At 42.9% G+C, this 18,876-nt stretch overlaps 1 protein-coding gene across 4 annotated transcripts in view; it reads left to right on the top strand.

Annotated features, from left to right (window-relative positions):
* The first annotated feature begins 4,877 nt into the window (after positions 1-4,877).
* znf438 (zinc finger protein 438) overlaps positions 4,878-18,876 on the top strand; it is a 40,688-nt gene continuing 26,689 nt past the window's right edge. For all 4 annotated transcript variants that reach the window (XM_044104432.1, XM_044104430.1, XM_044104431.1 and 1 more), the window contains exon 1: positions 4,878-5,304. The gene's annotated coding sequence lies outside the window, so the exon portion shown is untranslated. The remainder of the gene's footprint in view (positions 5,305-18,876) is intronic.

Genomic DNA, 18,876 nt, shown 5'->3' with positions numbered 1-18,876 from the left:
AACAACAATCCGCCCAATATTCCCCGCATGAGTCAGGAACAAGAGACACTCATGCTTATTCAGCGTGTCCACTGAGGTGTGCAGCTCCTTCATTTAATATTTCCATAAGGTTGCATACGGGAGCATGCCAGGAACTCGCTGTAATAAGGACGTAATGTATTCTGGGCCAATGGCGACGAGGCACGCCGGGAACACGCCTCACCGGAGCGGCGGCTTTTCCAACCCGACAGTGGACACATACATAATTAAGCCAACTAAAGAGAATGAATATTTCATCTCAAAGCATTTTCATCTCCAAAACATCAAAACACCTCAACGTCTCACATAATGAGCAAGGTGGGTTACTTTTATTCACAGAGGGAATACGAAAAGAGGAGCGCTCTCTCTGAGAACTCGGCTTAAAAAATGCATCAGCTGGAAGAGAGGCGAAGCGCTCGCACCATTTATTTTGCATTTTGCCTGAATTTGTTTTGCTGTTGAAGGGACTTCATCGACTTTGCCTTTCGTGGAGACTCGATTCTTTCCAACAGATGTTTCCCTCCAGGCTTTATCTAACCTGTAACTGTTCTATTCCGATGTTTACCTTCATGCACTGAAGGCCCGGTGACCTGTAACCAATGACATGTCGCGCACGCGGGCCGCCTCCGGACCTCTGGGTACGGCCACATGGGGAGAGGATGAACTGCTCCACAGTGTTGCAGGAGCGGAAAGTGGATCAGTGCCGTCTATTTTTGTGAAGCCCTAACCAGAATTTCTTCACCTCTGAATGGCCGAGCGTCCAATGAACGGGTCATAAGTCACTTTGCAGTGCTTTCATAAGTGGGGAGAGTGGTTGCTGAGCGTACACAGAGCCAGAGCACCAGCAGCACTCTGCAGAGAATCACTCTGACCATCCAACCTGACTCAGACTGTACACCTTCATAGAAGGGAATTAACCTGCCACAGCTAGAAACGCTTTGCTGAGCGCCGGTCGATACTGCCATTATCCGAAAGCAATTCTTAATTCTATTTGGCCCTGAGCTAAAGATCCTCGTATTGATCACAGAGTAGGGATGCCACGACTACTTCTCTCTGTGCTGAAGACCCCCTCGTGTTGTTAAAAAATAAATAAATGAGGCAAAAAAGAAAAGCTCTTCGCACCATGAAGACACTCATGAGCCTCAAACTTTTCCAAAACGGCACCATGTTTTATTGAGCTTTGATAGCAAGTGACACACAGTTGTGAAGTGAAATGAAAATGCCACATGTCTCACAGTCTTTGAATTGGTGGGTTGCAGGAAATTGAGACCGAAACACATCATCCGAGAGCTTTTCTTTAGTCAGAGAAAAAACTGAAAATGATTGAAGGATGGATGGAATTCAGTCTTATAGAAACCTGTTAGGAGGTAGAGTGAGTAGAGGACCCAGGAATTTTACTCAATTCCAGGTTCACAGTGGCAAGGTTTGAAAATTGTTAGCCGAAGTCCAAAATCTGGAAGACCACACACACACAACGATAAAAAATCTCAGGTATAACAGACTTGGTCATACAGCGTGTGGTGTCCAGACAACACACCACCAACAAAAGAACAGATCTCACTCACCAACATGGACATTCTCATAAAACCCTTAGAGGCCAATCATGAGTTTTAGAGAAAACAAACATGATTGACTGGAAAGAAACATCGGTGATAATTTGTGGACCACATTTAACAGAGACAATGGGATCATGGGGAAGGTGGCTCTGAGAGGCAGCTTAAAGGAGGAACAGTGTCTTGATTATTATTCAAACATACATGTAAGAATCAAAGCAAAACTCTAGGCATGGTTTAGATGATGGACTAATAAAATAATGTAAAGCTCAAAAAAGTCGATTTTACATGTTACTGCCCCTTTAACAACAGGCCATACAGACACTATATCAGCTGTCTTTAAGATTCTCAGAAGAGGGAAATTGGTACTAAAATGGGCAAAAATAAACAAATGTTACTGTGCGATCTCGGCATTACAATAGTGATACTCGCTTACTCAAGTAAAAGGATATATGCTGCAGTAAAACTAGTCTTAAAAGCATTTGGCTTCCAAACAGTTGCTTAAGTAAATTTAACTGAGTAAATGTAACTGGCTGCTGCCCACCTCTGATGACACAGTGTGAAAAAGTGCAGGAACGGTATCTTATGTTTCAGAGCGATACCTGAGGAGGTGATCAAAGGTTACTGGCACGATGAGACGCAGTCATAACGAGAGGGACTTCAGTGTTTTGGCGAGGGCTGCAGAAAAAAGGCAGCTCTCTTTCATTTCCTGTTTCGTGAGATGACAAATATTGATATTGGTCTCTGAGCGCTATCAGCATGAAACGGCCTGTCAGAAAAAACACCTGTACCGAAGGATAACTCTGTTCCCCACCTTTCAGTTTCTAGGTGTGGGGGGTGACGGGCACACAGAAATTCTAAGCAGCGTGTTGGTGAATGCATCTCTTTCTGTTTCTTAGTCACACACACACGCACACAAAAAGGGAGCATCATCACCTGCCACAGACTATACACTGTGGCCCATGACAGTGGTTAACAAAACGGGACATGTGTAGCCCCAGGTGACTCAAACTGCAAAACTAACAACGCCATGCTTCAATGCACCAAGAATTCGGTGTGAAACACCAGCAGAAAGGTTTTGTGTTTGTGTGTCAATGCTCATGTGTGTCTGTAGGTGTGCGTGTTAATGGTTATTCATTTGTGTCACAAGAGATTCATCCTACATTTGCGACGTCGCAATTAGTATGGACTTCATTTGGGAATCTCAAAGCAGCCTGCAGGGATAAACAAATAGGTTAGCTAGGCTAGGTTGAAATAGTAATATTATTGCTGCTGTAGAGTGTAACTCTATTGAGATATCCCTCCATCATTGTAAACTGTATGTAACTGTGAAAGCAAAACAAAACTCGTTGTCCTTTAGATTTATGCTACAAATGTATGCCAGGAAGTAACAGCAGTGATAACATTGAAATCATATCGTCTTCAAAAAACAAAAAAAAAAAAAAGACCTTAACCACAGAGGTGACCAACAAAAAGTGCTTCCACTGCCTGTTGGACTCTCACTGGACAGGGAGAATTAAACCTAAATGCCTAATGTGGAGTCATACTAGTGTGACGAGAGACATGACACTCGTCTTGTGCTGGTCAATGGTGCAGTATCACTGTGCCATTATTTTATGAACCTACCGACTCTGCTTCAATACACCTGAATCAGGTGATTAGCGGGACTCTGAAGAACTGGACTGTACACTGAGGAGAAGATCAATTTAATTCAGGTGTGTTGAACCAGAGACACACCTGAAAGTTACAGAATACTGGACCCCAAGGTGTGGAATAAAGGCCAGTTGTTTGGCTACTTCTCACCATTTGGTGACTTTGGTATTCTTCAATTCTGGGTTATTTCATCCACTCCTTACTTTCCATGATCTTTCTTGAAGCACTCAATGTGCAATAAAGCCTTGAATTTCTCTTTGGCATGGATGGTGCAAAAGCAACATCTCTTGAAGCAATCCTTGCATTGACTGACCAATAAGTGTCTTGGTCACATCTTGAAGAGAAGTGTCCATTTGAGATATATTTCCATGACCTACTGATTTTGTGCCAAACCTTTGCATAAGATAATAAGCCATAACTCGTGAGAAGGTGAGTAAATCACAAAGTGGGGATTCCAGCAGGCAACCCACCAGTTACAAGAGTTACTCCTACCTCCTAAGCTACAGTCATCCTACTTACAGCTGCACTTTGAGATGGGCCACCACCACTTCCTGTACCTGATCATGATTCTGTACCTTTAGGTCATGAAGGTGTACACCTCTCATGAGCTCATTGATCTATTTGACATCTTTCTCATCTTTGTTTCTACTATGAAAATATTGCTGTCTTTCTAGCGGACCAGCAGTTTCTCATTTGGACCCTCTTTAGTTTTAAAGGGTACATCAAAGAGACAGTTGTCCCCTCACCAGAAACTTTTGCAGGTGATAAGAGTGCCACATGACTGGGGAAGGGGAAATCATCCTCTTTTCCCATGAACTGATCAGATGCATTCAAAATCAGGCATGGAAAATTGTCTATTTCCCCCTTATAGTCCATGTCTAAGCCACCACTACCAAAATCAGTAAGGATTCCATTTTTCTCACAACTACATTGTTGTATATTTTGTCTGGCCATCATTAAGTCCAACAGATCAAGAACCACACTCAAAATTAATCTTAAAAAGAAAGAAATTTGGAATTGAAAAATATGGTATGTATTTAAATAAGCACACGTAGGTCAAATGTATTGTCCCACCGGTCACTATTGTGACCGTCAGCATGTTCACACATTCTGCTCACACACCAAACCAATTTTTGTAAATGCAAAGGTGAATATTATAATTAGACACTTTAAAGATTATGTGCACCAAAAATATTTGTTGTATGTTAATTTAAACCTACATTGCTAGCCTCTTCTTTGGACAGTTTGAGGCAGTCTTCTTCTCGCCAAGGTGCAACCAAGATATAAACAACTCTATTAATGTGATACTGCATAAGTATTATCCAAGCACTCTAAACTTTCAATATTTGCAGAGCATTAACTGAAAATTTAATCAGTAAGCTTTTTGGAGTCCTTGAAAGTGAAATAAATTTCTTGGACACTATTATGACCGGTGGGTTTAAATGGGTTTTAAACACCTATTAACAGAATACCCCTTCACAAACGTAAGTATGCTGTTTCAATGACGTGTCCAAGTAGAACTTCCGGCATTACTATTCGTATAGAATAAGACAGGTATGCCAAACCGACAGAACACCGTCACTGAAACGTCGTCCTAAAGTAACTCAGTCCTGTCACTCTGCGTGTTGTGTGGGTGTTGTGTCTCAGCTGGTTCACAGCTCCAGCTGTGTTATGCTCTTACAGGTTACTACAGGGCTCCTGATTGGCTGTTTACGCTTAACACAGCAGAGTGGGTCTGCGGAATGTCTCGGACCGTACCATTTCTGCCAGGCCGGGGGTGCTAGCTTAATCCAATGAATGCAGTGTTTTGTTTTAGCTTTTCGAAACCCATGATATGGCTAAAGAAATTATATTAAGAATATAAATTACTTATTCTCATCGTTATAATATAATTAAAGGGTTGTAAGAGGGAACACAGGAAAACTTTCGCCTGAGTGTCACCCGCCCGATCAAGTAGACGGTTTGGCTCAAGATGGCTGGAGAGAAACAGTTATGAGGATCGAAGGGTTTTCTAATTTTTCATGGAAAATGAGCCGCTCTGCGCTTTGAAGACGCTCCCTCTCGGCAACTGGGGATCTGGGTGAGATACATTCAAAGTCATTACCGTGTTTTCACCCCTCTATGCGGCTTTTAGACCAGGGAAATCAGGCCAAACTCTGCTCGGCTATAGGGTTTTGACGACAGCCTTTAGGAAGCCTTCAGGAAGATTCTCTGTATTTGCTTCGTATTTTGAGCACGAAGACCGCCTGAAACCTGCAACAACTCGCTTAACGTGGTCGCCGTTGCGCCAAAACGCATGTGCAATAACAAATGTGTGGAGAAATTGTTCTTCGGCTGTGAAATAGGAGGTGTGCAGCTAATGGATAGCAGGCCTGAGGCTAAACTCTGCAGCTGTGCAGCGCTGGTAGACGTCATGCAGCCGGGGTTCCCTGCTGTAATGCTGCTGCGCAGACACAGAGCAGAGCTGAACTTCGAGTTTGATTAGTGCCTGTCAATACTGCTGGGGGGGCTCAGTCGGATTGTATAGCTTGTTTCATTTCAATGAGAATAAAGGCTGTTGCTGGACGCTATTAACTGGCATAAAATATTTTAGTTCTTTTAGCTTTACCTTGATGATGGTTACCTTCTTTCGATGAAAGTTGGTGTTGCGCAGTGGAACCACCTGTGACAGCTAAAACTTCCTCCAGTTTCATTGTTTTTAAATAAGGGTGCACCGATAGGCAGTTTTCTGACCAAATCAGCGATCTTCAAAAGGCCTGACCTGAATCTGATTTTGGCCCATACCGATTTGCCGATACCAGAGTGTATCGGCAAATCACTTAACATTTGCTTGTTAACTACTTACAGACAAATGTGACATACAAAACGGGACAGTGGCTGATCTTTTTCAGACTTTTGCTGACATAGGTAAATATCAGCCAATTGCCAAAATGAAAGCTGCATTATGCAACTTTTGTAAAAAAAAAAAAAAAAAAAGTTTTTTGTTTTTTTGTTTTGTTTTTGAAGCCGATCTTATCAACCGATTTTAGCTACCTCAGCAAGAGTATTTAAATCAACTGCTATCTTCTTCTGCTCTGCTGTGAGAGAGGTTTGTCTACCAGACTGGCCCACCAGATCATTTCTACATGTTTGTAGTTAACAATAGCCACCCCCACCTTTGGCAACTTGTCAACTTTCTTGCTATATTTAGCAACATTTCAGACAAACAAATTGATATTGGCCAATATCAGAATCGGCAGGTCAGGATTTTTAATAGATTAGTAATTGGAGATCAGCCAGAAACCTGCAATTGGTGCACCTCTAGTTTGGATTGTTTTATGGATGCAGATTTTCACACAAATTGAATAAAAACTGTTTGTTCGAAAAACTATAGAATAGTGTAGTTGTACCGTCGGATTGTGTTTAACAATATGTCTACTCAGTTTGTAAAGCTGTGTTTTTGGTTTCAACAATGGACACATGACAGAAAAATGGTGAAGAATGAATGTGAAGTCTAAGATAAATATTGCATAATCGGATCAGAGCAGCAGCATAGGTGTAAAAATGATTAAAGAGTAGAGGCGTGCCGATCGATTTGCCACCGATCACAATTGACCGATTTCTGTGAAAAAGTGTACGATTAGTGAGCGCCGATCACCAGCGTCTCACTTTGCAGCCTGCCTGTGCAGCTTCTCTCCTCTTTCCTTCACACTGCCCAAGCACGCGGCAACAAATCCTTAGCAATGTGGTGAGGAACTATAAAGGGAAAAAAAGATGCCGGTGCGATCAGACAGCAGGTCAAGCAGTGTGCAACTAACAACACTCATCTGGATGAGTATGATGGCCAGGAAGCTCAACAAAATAACCCGAAAGATAATTTAATTCAAAGAAATAGGGGTGTTTCACAGATTTTAAGGTTTTTCAGTTGTCCTTTTGATTGAATAGCTGCTGTATTGTGCCTGCAAGTATTTTCCTTATTTTACATCTCAATTAGGTTCATTTATTGCCTGATCCTTTTTCCAATTTGCCAATTCACATAGTAGCGTTTATACCTAAAGTGAAAAATTGACGGCCAATCCAGGTGATTGGCAGTGATCGGTGATGGGAATCGGCTACAAAATACCTGATCGGAGCATCCCTACTAAAGAGTTAATTCTTGATCAATTCTGGTCTTAAAACTTTCCATCATTGAGTGGTCAAACAAATTTACCAGCAATAATCTAATCTGCTCCAATAAACCGGGAATAAAGTAGTTACAATATTTTTGTAATAAAATCTTAAAGTTAGTGGGTAGGATTTTCTTTCCAAGTGTTGCACCTCATATTCATGAAGAACAACTTGTTCTTTGTCCATGTCTTAGAGCAAGACTCAGCTCTTTAGCATGCCAATACCTCAGGAGTGCGCATGAAGGTTCGGTGTTCTCTGTCCGTTTGCCTGTCCGTCTCACCACAAAGCTTGTCTGGAGGGAATTCTGTCTGTCCATCTGGGTCTTCCGGGTTCAGCTACAGATGAGGGCAGCTCAGAGTTTTGTGACTTCCCTGACTGTAGGCACAGCCGGCTTTGATAGAACTTGCTTTACACCACAACACCATCTGACAAAACATCACCTCTTTACTGCTGTAGTCAGTGCAGTATGCCTCTGAGTGGAACACTTGGGTCCAACTAACTCTAACAGCAGGGATACAGTCTTTGGACAGACTCATTATGCATGGACCTGGCCTTTGAGGTGTTCCTGGAACTTCTGACACGTTCCTCAATGCTTTGGATCCTTTCATTGCTTTAAAATCACAGTTAGTTTGGCCTGGCGGGAAAGTTGGCTGCCCCCCCCCCCCCCGCGTGGCGTTGATTGTGTGGGAGCTTTCAGCCACGTCCCAGAGGGGTGGGCTCCAGCTCAAACTCTCACATACACCCACTCAACACAAACACAATTATTTCTACACATACGCCTGCCCACATGCACTAACACAAATAATCCAAATGGCTGAAGGTCACACAAACACAGGTTGCTATGACATCAACGTGGCCTGGCTACTTTAACACTGCAATCGGTCTTGATTTAATAAAGTCAATCATTCAATAGCCATTCCGTCTTATGCAGTCCTTTTTGTCAAGACGTGTTTTCTGTCGAAACATTGCAACTTGACGTCATGCACGCAAGATCCTCCCCTCCAGCTTTCTGTTGGATAATCACTACCATTGGTGTTAGCTGGCAAATTGTCAATATAACGCTCTAAATCTTTAAGGTAAATCTTAAAGGCAAATGTTAAGGTAAATGTTGTGCTTTGCTACTAATTGTCAACACTACGACAACTAGATAACAAGGTCCACAGGTATCACATGGAACCGGTCAGAAATCTATCTATATATATATATATATATATATATATATATATATATATATATATATATATATATATATATATATATATATATATATATATATATATAATGTAGGTCAGTTATGCTTGATAGACTTTGACAAACTGGTAGATGTGACATGAGATTCTGTATGTTTAGGTACAGTTAGACATTTTGTAACTAAATTGTTCTACCATGGCCAGTAAAAGAATTGTCTTTTTGCCCTCCAGCTTTGTGCGCATTGCCGCAATTTCTGGATGTGATCAACAACATGGAACTTGTCTAAATGGTATTCCTGGAATGACGAGAAAGGACATGTTTTTCAAAACCAAACAAAAAAACAGCATAAATGTAAAATTCACATATTCTAGGTGCATAAATTCCCTTGCGTCACTTTTGCTTTTTTTTTGTGACAGAACAACTCTTTGTTGGGCCCACACAGTTTTTTGTTGGTTTTTTTTCTCCAGATTTGTTATTTGCTGACTAAGAACAGCTCTCAAGCTTATAGATGAGTCAGTGTGAGAAACACCTTCCCTTAACCTCCCTCCTGTTTCCACACATCAAACAGATCTTCGACACCACGCCTTATCACACAGCCCACTGTGGGAAACGTCTCGCGCTTTAGAGGTTCATCGCAAGCTGGCGATCACAATAAAGGAGAATTGCGTGGCGAGATAGGATTTGTCTGCGTATTATGAGCGAGGGTCTGACATGCAGGGCCAGCATCCAGTGTAAACACATGTCAGCGTGACTGGAGCGTTTAGCTTCAGCCGCTGAGAGGCTCTGGTGCGGTTTCACATGTGGCTGGATGCGGAGGGGCAGGGAGCCGGCGCAGGAAACTGAGATGCTTGTCTAACATTTCCGCTCAGTCATAACCGAGATCGTCTTACCATAACACACACAGACCCACTGGGTTCTTGGACCCCGGCGCCACTCGTTGCAGAAAAGAAAGGGGGGGGAAAAAAAACAAAACCCTTTGATGTCAGACGAGCTTTTTGACAAAATCTTCAACCTAATTGAAATCCACAAACTGGATGTAATAGCAGCCAAACTTTAAGCCGGTCGTTCTGCATGATTTGGCCGTCAGCTTGGACTGTGAATTTGATAATTTCGTTTCCTGATCTATATCTTGATCTAAACTTTGGCGTACTCTCATTGTGGAGAGCCATGCGAAAGTATTCATGCTCCTTAAGCTTTTATTGCAACTAAAGTCTCAAATATGTTGTACTGAGATTTTATATGATAGACCAGCACACGGTAGGTCATTCCTGTAAATATGAGGAAGAATAATAATATATGGTTTTATAGATGAAAAATCTGGAAAACATGGTGATCAAATGTACCCAGTTCCCTTTAACTTGACTCCACGGAATAAAATTCAGAGCTTTCCAATGGCGTGAGAAGTCAACTGAAGCGGCAATCAGCAAACACCTGGTGTAACTGTGCATTAGCTTTATTTATTTATTTGCTTTATTTAACCAGGTAAACCTCATTGAGATCTAGATCTCATTTTCAAGAGGGACCTGGGCAGAGGTCTGCAATACACAGCAACCTGGTCACAAAATAAAACATCTTAATACATATGCACAAGTGTGAAACAATTCAGAAGCAGTGGCACTGTTTAATAGAATCTCGTTGCCTGTTTTTAAGAACCGCTCCAAATAAATCCAGCAAAGTCAGTTCTGACATCTTGAGTTCAGACTGGAGCCGATTCCAGGCTGTAGGAGCATCGCACTGAATGCTTCCTTCCCCTTTTCAGTTTGAGGTCAATATACAAGCTACTTATCAATGAAATTGGTGGTTCAGGATGTTGTTAAATGGTTAAAAGTGGAACCATGTTGTGATGACTTCCTGAAGGCGGAGTTTCAGAAAGGGCATTAGGTTTTAAAGACACAAATTTTCCAATTTCAAGGCGTTAAATTAGGAAGGAAAATGTCTTTTAAGTCATGTTTAATATATAGCATTTTTATAGGATTTGAAGTTAACAGTTACTCAAGTTTGCTATAAAATGCCACTATGTGCCCGGAAAACACTTATTACTGCCCCTTTAAAAGAGGCATCCAAAAGACATTTAGCCTTTATTGTAATGAAAGGTGGTTTTGCAAAGTATTGATTCATGGGAACTGAGTATAAATGCTAAACCAAAGCCTCATTTCCCGTCCCTCAGTTGTGTTCTGTGCATAAAATGAATGCATCACAGATTTCAACATAATGCCATCAATTTCTACCACACAGGCACATCACCAGGCAACTATCATGCGATTGTTTTCCTAAAAACACTTGCATGGCGGCTAAATTAAGGAAATTTCTGGATGAAAACCTAAAGCGCTCCAACAAAATGAAAGTTGAAAAACCAATTTAGCCCTATTTTTTTTTTTTTTAAAGCTTTAGATGAATTTATGTGAAGTGCTGCCCAAAGAATTCAAGAGGAGCAGAGTGAGGAACAAGGAAAGTGCATCTCCAGCTTCAATAATAAATGTGGAACATATTGTGGATGGAAAAGGGGAGGATGTGGTTCGGTAATAGTCGGCTGAACAGTTCTTTCTCTGCTAAATTGTTGGGTCTTACTGCGTTCGTCTCTATGAAAAGTTAATGAAAGTTACATGTGAAGCCTAACGACGGACTTTTACAGGACTTGGAGGCTCCGGGCAGCGGAGGTGTTATTATGTTGGGCTGCTGAGCATTAGCGCCGTCCCTGGCCGTCTTCCACCTCTTGCAAAGCATTAGCATGAGATTTATAATGTCGTCGTGTGGCTGGAACATAGGAGGCACGATGAGACTGCATGTTGGAAGCTATAAGATTTGCTTTACAATGCGGCAGAAAGAAAAGACTGCCTCAGTGCTCTTGAGCAGGAACCTCGAAGTGCCTAACAACAGTTTCTGCTGTGGTTTCGCCCGTCAGTTTCGGGGAACTCACAGTCTTCCTCGTAAAGCACCAGCTGAGCGATTAAACCCTTTAAAAATGGAAGTTGCGTTCTCTTTCAGTCATGAAGAAGTGACCTGCTCTGACTATAGGATGTTGCATTCAGGGGCTTTCTGTGGTTTATTTTTTTTGAAGAGGAACTTTCAAGTACACGATCACAGTAGCAGTTAGTGGAACTTGATTCTTTTTTTCTTTTTTTGGCAGGGTCTTTTAATATCTTAAAAAAAAGCATTCATTAACAGTTAATAGTGAGCTAATAATGTCGATAAATCTAAACTTCATGAGGCAATGTTTCCCTTAGTGTGTTTTTTGGGTTTTTAAAAAACCTAAAAGATAGAACAGCAATCCAGTGGAGTTATTGTATACATGAAAGGTAAAGTACAGCCTTTGCTCTAGACGTCATAAAGTTTGTGATTGTATAATTCATGTTAAATGCTTTTGTTCCTCATATAGACGACTGTTTGCTAGTTTTGTCAATTAGCTGACACCAGGGGAACTGGAAGTCATTTTGGGGCTCTGTGTGTTTCTCTGAGTGGAGCTCGTGAATTCGAAACCCAAACCCCACGCTTTGTCACTCCCCCGAGGCTCCGCCCACCCCATTCTCGCACGCGGCGGCACACGCACCAAGAACAGCAGAGAGGTGTTCACTTTCACCCCCTCCTCACGTCATTTAGCTACCTCTCCAACATACAGTCTCAACAACCCCCCACACCCTACTCAGTTCATCTCTGCTGCTCTGCCCACCGTCTCCTCAGACTCTCATCTCCCCATGCATCTTCTCTCTTCCAGACACATTTGCCCCCCGCCCTCACCCCCCCGTACCTCTCCCTCCTATCCCACAGCTATGATTTAGGCGTCAGGGTTGCTCCCACTCTCTCCCAGCCCTGGATCAGATTACCCTGCCATTACTCAGTCGTTCCCCCGGCGAGGGCGCTCCATGTCAGGCGGAGCGGAGCCTGTTAGCTCGCCTCTCCAGAACCTGCAGACTGGCTGAGCCCAACCACAGACGCCCCTGGTCAGTGGAGCCCCTCCAGCCGTGGCACAGGCTCCCTGGAAAATAATCTGCAGAGGCACTTTAGGGCTGCGTTTTCAATTTTTGCTGGGGTTAAGGTGAATTGCGGCATTCGGAGCGTTTAAAAGGCCAGACTTAAGAAGATGCTGCAGTTACAAAGTCTTGCTGTTTCTCCTTGTACCAACTCTCCCCCCCCAAAAAAACAAAAAACGAGACGCCAAGACAGTTGGCATGGTTGCGAGGCGCACAACAAGGCCTGCTCCCTGCCTATACCGCTGATTTGTGGGCCCCATCGTTTTACGGTTATGTAATGTGGGTTCGTTGACGACTTAAACAGCGTGTTAACCTCCCTCTGCCCTGTTTCTATAAAATTGAGTGATGCGAGGCCCTCCTGTCCTGTCACACCCAACGCCCATCATGCTCAGCATGTCACCGAAGTGGAGTATGACTCTGCAGAAATTCCTCCCACCCCCGCTGTCCCCAGTCGGGATGCATCACTTTATTACAGCACATTGAGAGAAACGGCTTCGTTGAAAGGGGGAGTTTTGAATCCTGTGATAAACTTTCCTGATCACCATAAATTAGACAGAGAAACAACAGCATCCATTTCTTCCTAAACCTGTTGTGCTCTCTAGTGGAGGCATAACTCCTGCTCTCTGCTGTCAGCGCCGCTTATTTATTCCCGTCGGACGTCCAGCCGTCCCGTCTGAGGAGAGGTAGCAAGACCTGTTCAGGCTAGGCTAACCCGTTCGAATGGAAGGAGGGGGCTTCGATGTTGGCCAGCTGCTTGTATGTGGCTCATCTTATGGTTCATTTTACAGTAATTGGACAGTTGGGGCTAGAGAGCAGAGCTGTTGTGGAGGGACAGCCGGCTCCGCAGCCCAAGGGCCCATGGGCCTGGCACTGACAGAACAACAGAGCTGACAGCTTGTTTACTCCTGTACGTAAGGGACGGGATTTAATTTGGCCCAAATGCAGGTCTGGAAGGAACTCTTCTACTGATGCTCAGATTTAAAAAACGGAATATTCCAAAAGGATTTCTGGTGGGGGGTTTTTTCTTAAAAGTTTGAATAATAAACTGAACTTGACTGCGTTCTGTGATAACTATGTAGTGAAAACTCAGAAAAAAGTTTGTTGTGAATTGATGCTGAAAGCGGATTCGCATCTTGATAAATATTAGTTATTGAATCGTGAATTGATAGTTTTTCAGTTATGTTAGGCATGGCTTTAAAAATATTTATCCATTATTGTTACCAAACAACATGCCGGGGTTTGAACATTTGAGTTTATAGAGGTGTCATGTGCAACATCTGTGGCGGTTGATCCTCTATGTTTTGTGAGTTGTGGAAACAATCGACTGGTGCCTTTTCTGACCGTTTCTACCATAACATGATACACATGGTGTGCAACTCTGTACTGCTGTGGAGAACAGAAATGCTTTCCACACCAGAATGGTTTTTGCTTTTACAAGTTCAAACTCTTTTAGAGGCAAGTTAGAGTTCAAGGTAATAACCGCGTTTCCATCAATGTTGTTTTTAAAGTATCACATTATAAGTGGCTGATTAAAACGGCAAAACTTCAAATAACTTCCTCAGTTTTGCATAAAGGTTTTGACGTTCGCTCGAGGTATTTTTCGTTTCTTTTTAAAAGAGCTAACGTGCTACAGGAGAGATGCAAGCACATTTGCCGCATAAGTTCTAACGCAGCGAACGTTTACGTCACAAGACTGATCAGCTGTTTTTGCTCCGTCTTCTTGGATAGATGTAACTTTGCCAATCCTAGCTGACATGATAGAACAATTACAACTTGGCTGTTTCCTGAAAGCCTCTCTTCATTTTTCCTAGATGTGCAGGCCATGCTAGTTTGCAACCTCTACTTCCTGTTTTATAGTACAGCCAAATGTAACATCAGCTTGTGTTGTCTGACTGATTCACTCCAAACTAGTAGATGGAGACACGGCTAATTTGCATGTTTCTGTGACATTTTAGTTCAAACTTAGCTCAAAGTTTGCATGTCAGTTGAATGGAAACACATCCAGTAACACCTTATCACCAGTTAAGGTGTTATACCTTAACTGGTGTCATATTTGGCCTAGAAGTCAAATATGCGACTTCAAGGCCACCTCTAACAATACACTGTAGGTTATTGTATGTTTTGTTTAGACCTATTTCTGTATGTTTTGTTTAGACCTATTTCACCACATGGAGATTTGAAAATTTTCTTTTAATACTTTCTAGCATTTTTCTGTTTTCCAGTAAAACATTCATTACTGCTGCAGTCTGTTGCTCACATACCGGCTTTCTTTCATTTTTGATTAAATGAGATTAAAATTGAGATTATTGTGTGACAGTAGTCGGTCTAGACTCAAGTTGCCATCTCTTTTGTAGAATACATTCAATCATCCATCTGTCTATCCACTGTCCTTTTTTGCACACTAAAGCCATTTTCAGATCATAGTTTTGACTACCTATCAGGGTGAATCCGTCACTTAATTGTTTAGTTGACTTGAATCTCCCATTCCACGTCAGGACCTTCCTATTGACCCCGAGTTCTAAAGAACATGGAATGAAAGGATGAACTGAAAGAGAAGGAACCTTTTTCTGAGGGACCTGGTGCTGCATGATGCAGTCTGCACACCTCAGATCCAGTTTGATCCCCTAAGCCTTCTGCCGTCCTCAAGAAATCTCTAGGCTATTGCTTCTCATGACCTGAAAAGTCTCTTGCAACTTTTGAGGAAGTTGTTTCTTTATGTCCACTTAATGTTATCAGTCCGTGGTTCTATCTACACATTTACAGAGATCAAGAAAAAACTTTCTCACTCTGACCGGTATGAAACCTTGGCACAGGTTCTTGAGAGATATAAGACTGGTACTACACAATTGTAATCCATTATTTGGTTGGTTTCAGTGTACAGATTGCAATAGTTCAGCATGTACCTGTCAGTACTAAATGATTGCCTATTTCCTGCTCGCTCTGGGGGGGTGGGTTGGTGTAGAGTAATGGCAAGCAGCTGCTTCAGCTGGACCGTACCTTTCCTTCTCTTTCCTTTTCTTCTCTCTTTTTTTTTTTCTCAGCCTGCTGTTCTCGAGCCAGCGTGCTTGCCAAAACGCCTACTATTCCTCAAGATTTACGCTGCCTGTTGAAGATACCAACCGCCGTAGGTGGCATGTAATCACAACGGAGCGAGAGCAAAAGCTCAATCCACTTTGATGGGCGGTGTAACTTGCGTTGGGGCGTTGGACAAGGCCTTGTGAGCAAAAAGAAAGCATCATTGTCCGGCAGGCTCGCTCAACGCCTACTGCTTATGACAATCCCTTCTCATTCCTTCTGCTGTGGCTTTCCTCTGTGATTAGCTAAATGCCCCCATCGATTCTCCCAAGTTGAGGCACCCGAAGCGAGGGAGCCATATTTATTACACGGTGAGTGGAGCGTACAGGATGTTGCACCGGCTGTCCTTCTTTCATTGGAAAACGATAAACATAAATCTGTGGAATGTGTCCGTGTGATATAAACTATAAACTCCGTAGTGGAAGAGAGTGGGGGGGGGACAGAAGGTGTAGGAAGAGATTTGCTTTTGTTTTACCCAGTCAGGAGAATTAGGAGGCCGGAGTTCTTTGGGATTTGTTGACATTTGATGTGGGAAGGTGGAGAGAGAGAGAGAGAATAGATCCTACCTTCAAAAGTCTTTTCAAGTCGGCAGAGATAGACTTTAAAATCTGCGCCACAGGTAAGGAACTGGTGCTTTTAGAAATCGAGGTAAGGATGTAAGAGTTTGTGTAGAGCCCCCTCAGCAGAACAGAGGGATTTCTGCTAGGGCAGGACATCTTCAACTAATTAAGGAAGCAATTAAGATTCAAATCTTTGCTTAGAGGAGGACACAGTGCTTTCAAATAGGCAAAGGAAAAATACCCCCAACCCCTATTCATGAGAGAGGCAAATTAAAGCATTCACATCCTTTACTTAAAGTGATGTGTGCTATGAGTTCACGCAGGATATCTGTGATAAAGAGCAGGGCAGCATTACAAGCTGTTTCTCCATTACAAATGAGCACAAAACTTTGTATTCTGCTAAAGTCATAGTGAATTGCGGTGTTTCCATTAAATAAGAAATGCAACTATAATTACACGTGTATATATTTGTTCAGTCATTAAAACTCATGGCACTAATGTAAACATGAGATATGTAGATAACCCAACACTGCACTAGCACTCATCATCAGCCATCAGAGGAGACACTGGAGACTTGGTGAGGCATTGGAGGGACAGGCCTTTTACAGAAGAGTAATTCATCTACACTTTCCAATGCTAATCTCATCTTTTGGTGAAGTTTTGTGTGATATCAGCTGTGCTTTGTCCAAGGATGCCAATGTCAATCAAATCACGTTTCGATTGGCGTTGCTGTTGTACTGCTCAATTCCCATCTTCCTTCAAAGTTCTCTGTCTGGGATTTCTCCCATTGAGCTGGATTCCTCAGGTAGAACATCTACTGAGCCAATCAGTAAAAAGAAAAAGTTGCGATGAACGATGACATAATTTTCTTTTTTGAGATATTTAGTATAAAAAGACGCATCAAGTCAACGAAAAGGTCCAGATCAGGTTAGTGTTCACTGACTTGTTCCCACTATCACACTTGAACTGTTGGCTTTTTATAGACTTTCACGTCTTGTCGAAGAGAAGTTTTTCTTTTGTAACCATCTGAAATTAGCAGCGTAAAAATTCCATCTTAAACGCTGCCTTTTAGGTTACAGTACAATGTCATCACATTAGCCAAGTCACTTCCTCTTTGTTCCCCTCTCATTCTGGAAGGGGTTACTCTCCATGTTTCCTGTGTAATTCCCAGAGCGCCAGCAACATTCTGATTGCTTTCTTGATGTTAAACATTCCCAGGCTCCTATAACCTTTCAGCTCGCCTCCTCCATCCAAGTCCCGTCCCAGGTGAACGAGTGGGCGAATCGCCGTTTTTAAGGATAAAATCTTCATTTTTTTCCCCTCTTTACTCACACTGGGGGGAGGGGTTGGGAGAAAAGGGTACCGGAGGAGCACGGACCCGTACGATGGGAAAGTATTTCTTCGTTGCATTCCATTTAGTTGTTGTAAGACTGTGGGAAAGCATACTTTCCCAACCATGGTTCACTTAGGATTGTGTTTTCTTGTGATTTGAGCTGAAGGTTGGGTTGTGAAAAATCCTAGCGTCTCCGTCTTCCTGGCGAACACTTCTCCTACCGGCTCACGTACCTCCCCATCTCTGACATCTGATCGACGGCTGAGTTATGTTCTCCAGGCTGAGTCAGCGCAGGGTCCACGGCTCTCGTAAAGCAGGCGGGGACCCAGGTTGCGCTGCTGTATCTGTGTAGAAGGCTGGATTGTGGATGTGACCCTGGAGCAGAGCCGGGACCCACGCGGACTATATTTAGCCCAGCGATGATCATGCTAATTGCCCTCCCAGGCCTAATCATTTCCAGCCTCTGCAGCTCACAAACGACTGGAGGGGAGGCCAAACGCCCACTAACCTCGTGTTACGGGGCCGTCGGCATCAATGGGGCTGTCAGAGCGCGCCGCAGACAAGACAAATTAGCACATTACGCTTCCTCCTCATATATTCCCAGATATCCTCTAAGCGGATTGGACTGAAGCGTCCACCATTTCTGTGTACCTCGTTGTATTAACGGAATATTTTGTACTGCTAATGTAAAACGTCTTGGCAGCGTCTTCTTTGAGTGACATTGCAAGGCAGAAGCCTCTCTTATGACTAATAAAACCCTCCCACAGCCAGCTTAGCTCCTCGGCGTACGGAAAGCACCAGCGCCTCCACCCTCTTGAGTCCTTCCAACCACCCGCTGCATCCATTCCGGTTCGATTCAACTTACTCCGCTTCCTCTGTGGTTCCTGTCCTAAGATGTGAGAGGGTTGAGGGGTGAACAGGTTGGTTTGTGCCCACTTCACAAGCTTCCTTCCTCAGTTGGTTCCCCAAAGGCTCTGTGGGAGAGATGCTCATGACGCACCAGCAGTGATGATGTCGCACTATGATAGCGCTGATGCTAACACTGATGGATGGTACATTTATAGCCTGGATTCCACCAGTTGCTTTGAACTTGGAAATATTAGGATAAAAATCCCCTAGAGGAAAAGATATGCTACAAAATCTGAGTATAGCTAGCTTCATTCTCCAAACTATTGGTGATGATTTCAGCTCAAATTCAAGCTCATGAACATATTCTCCATTGAGCTTCATCACATTTGGTGGCAAAGAGCCAAAGACACTCATTGTGGTTGTAAATTCAAGCTAGCTGGGATTATCTGTTTCCCCTTCACAGTTTAATTCTTGCAGCCACTTAAGCTGTAAAACCAAATCCAAAACATCTGGTTTGACATAAGTTATGT

Source organism: Gambusia affinis, linkage group LG21 (genome assembly GCF_019740435.1).
Source record: "Gambusia affinis linkage group LG21, SWU_Gaff_1.0, whole genome shotgun sequence".
NCBI lineage: Eukaryota > Metazoa > Chordata > Actinopteri > Cyprinodontiformes > Poeciliidae > Gambusia > Gambusia affinis.
This window is presented reverse-complemented; position numbering and strand designations above follow the sequence as displayed.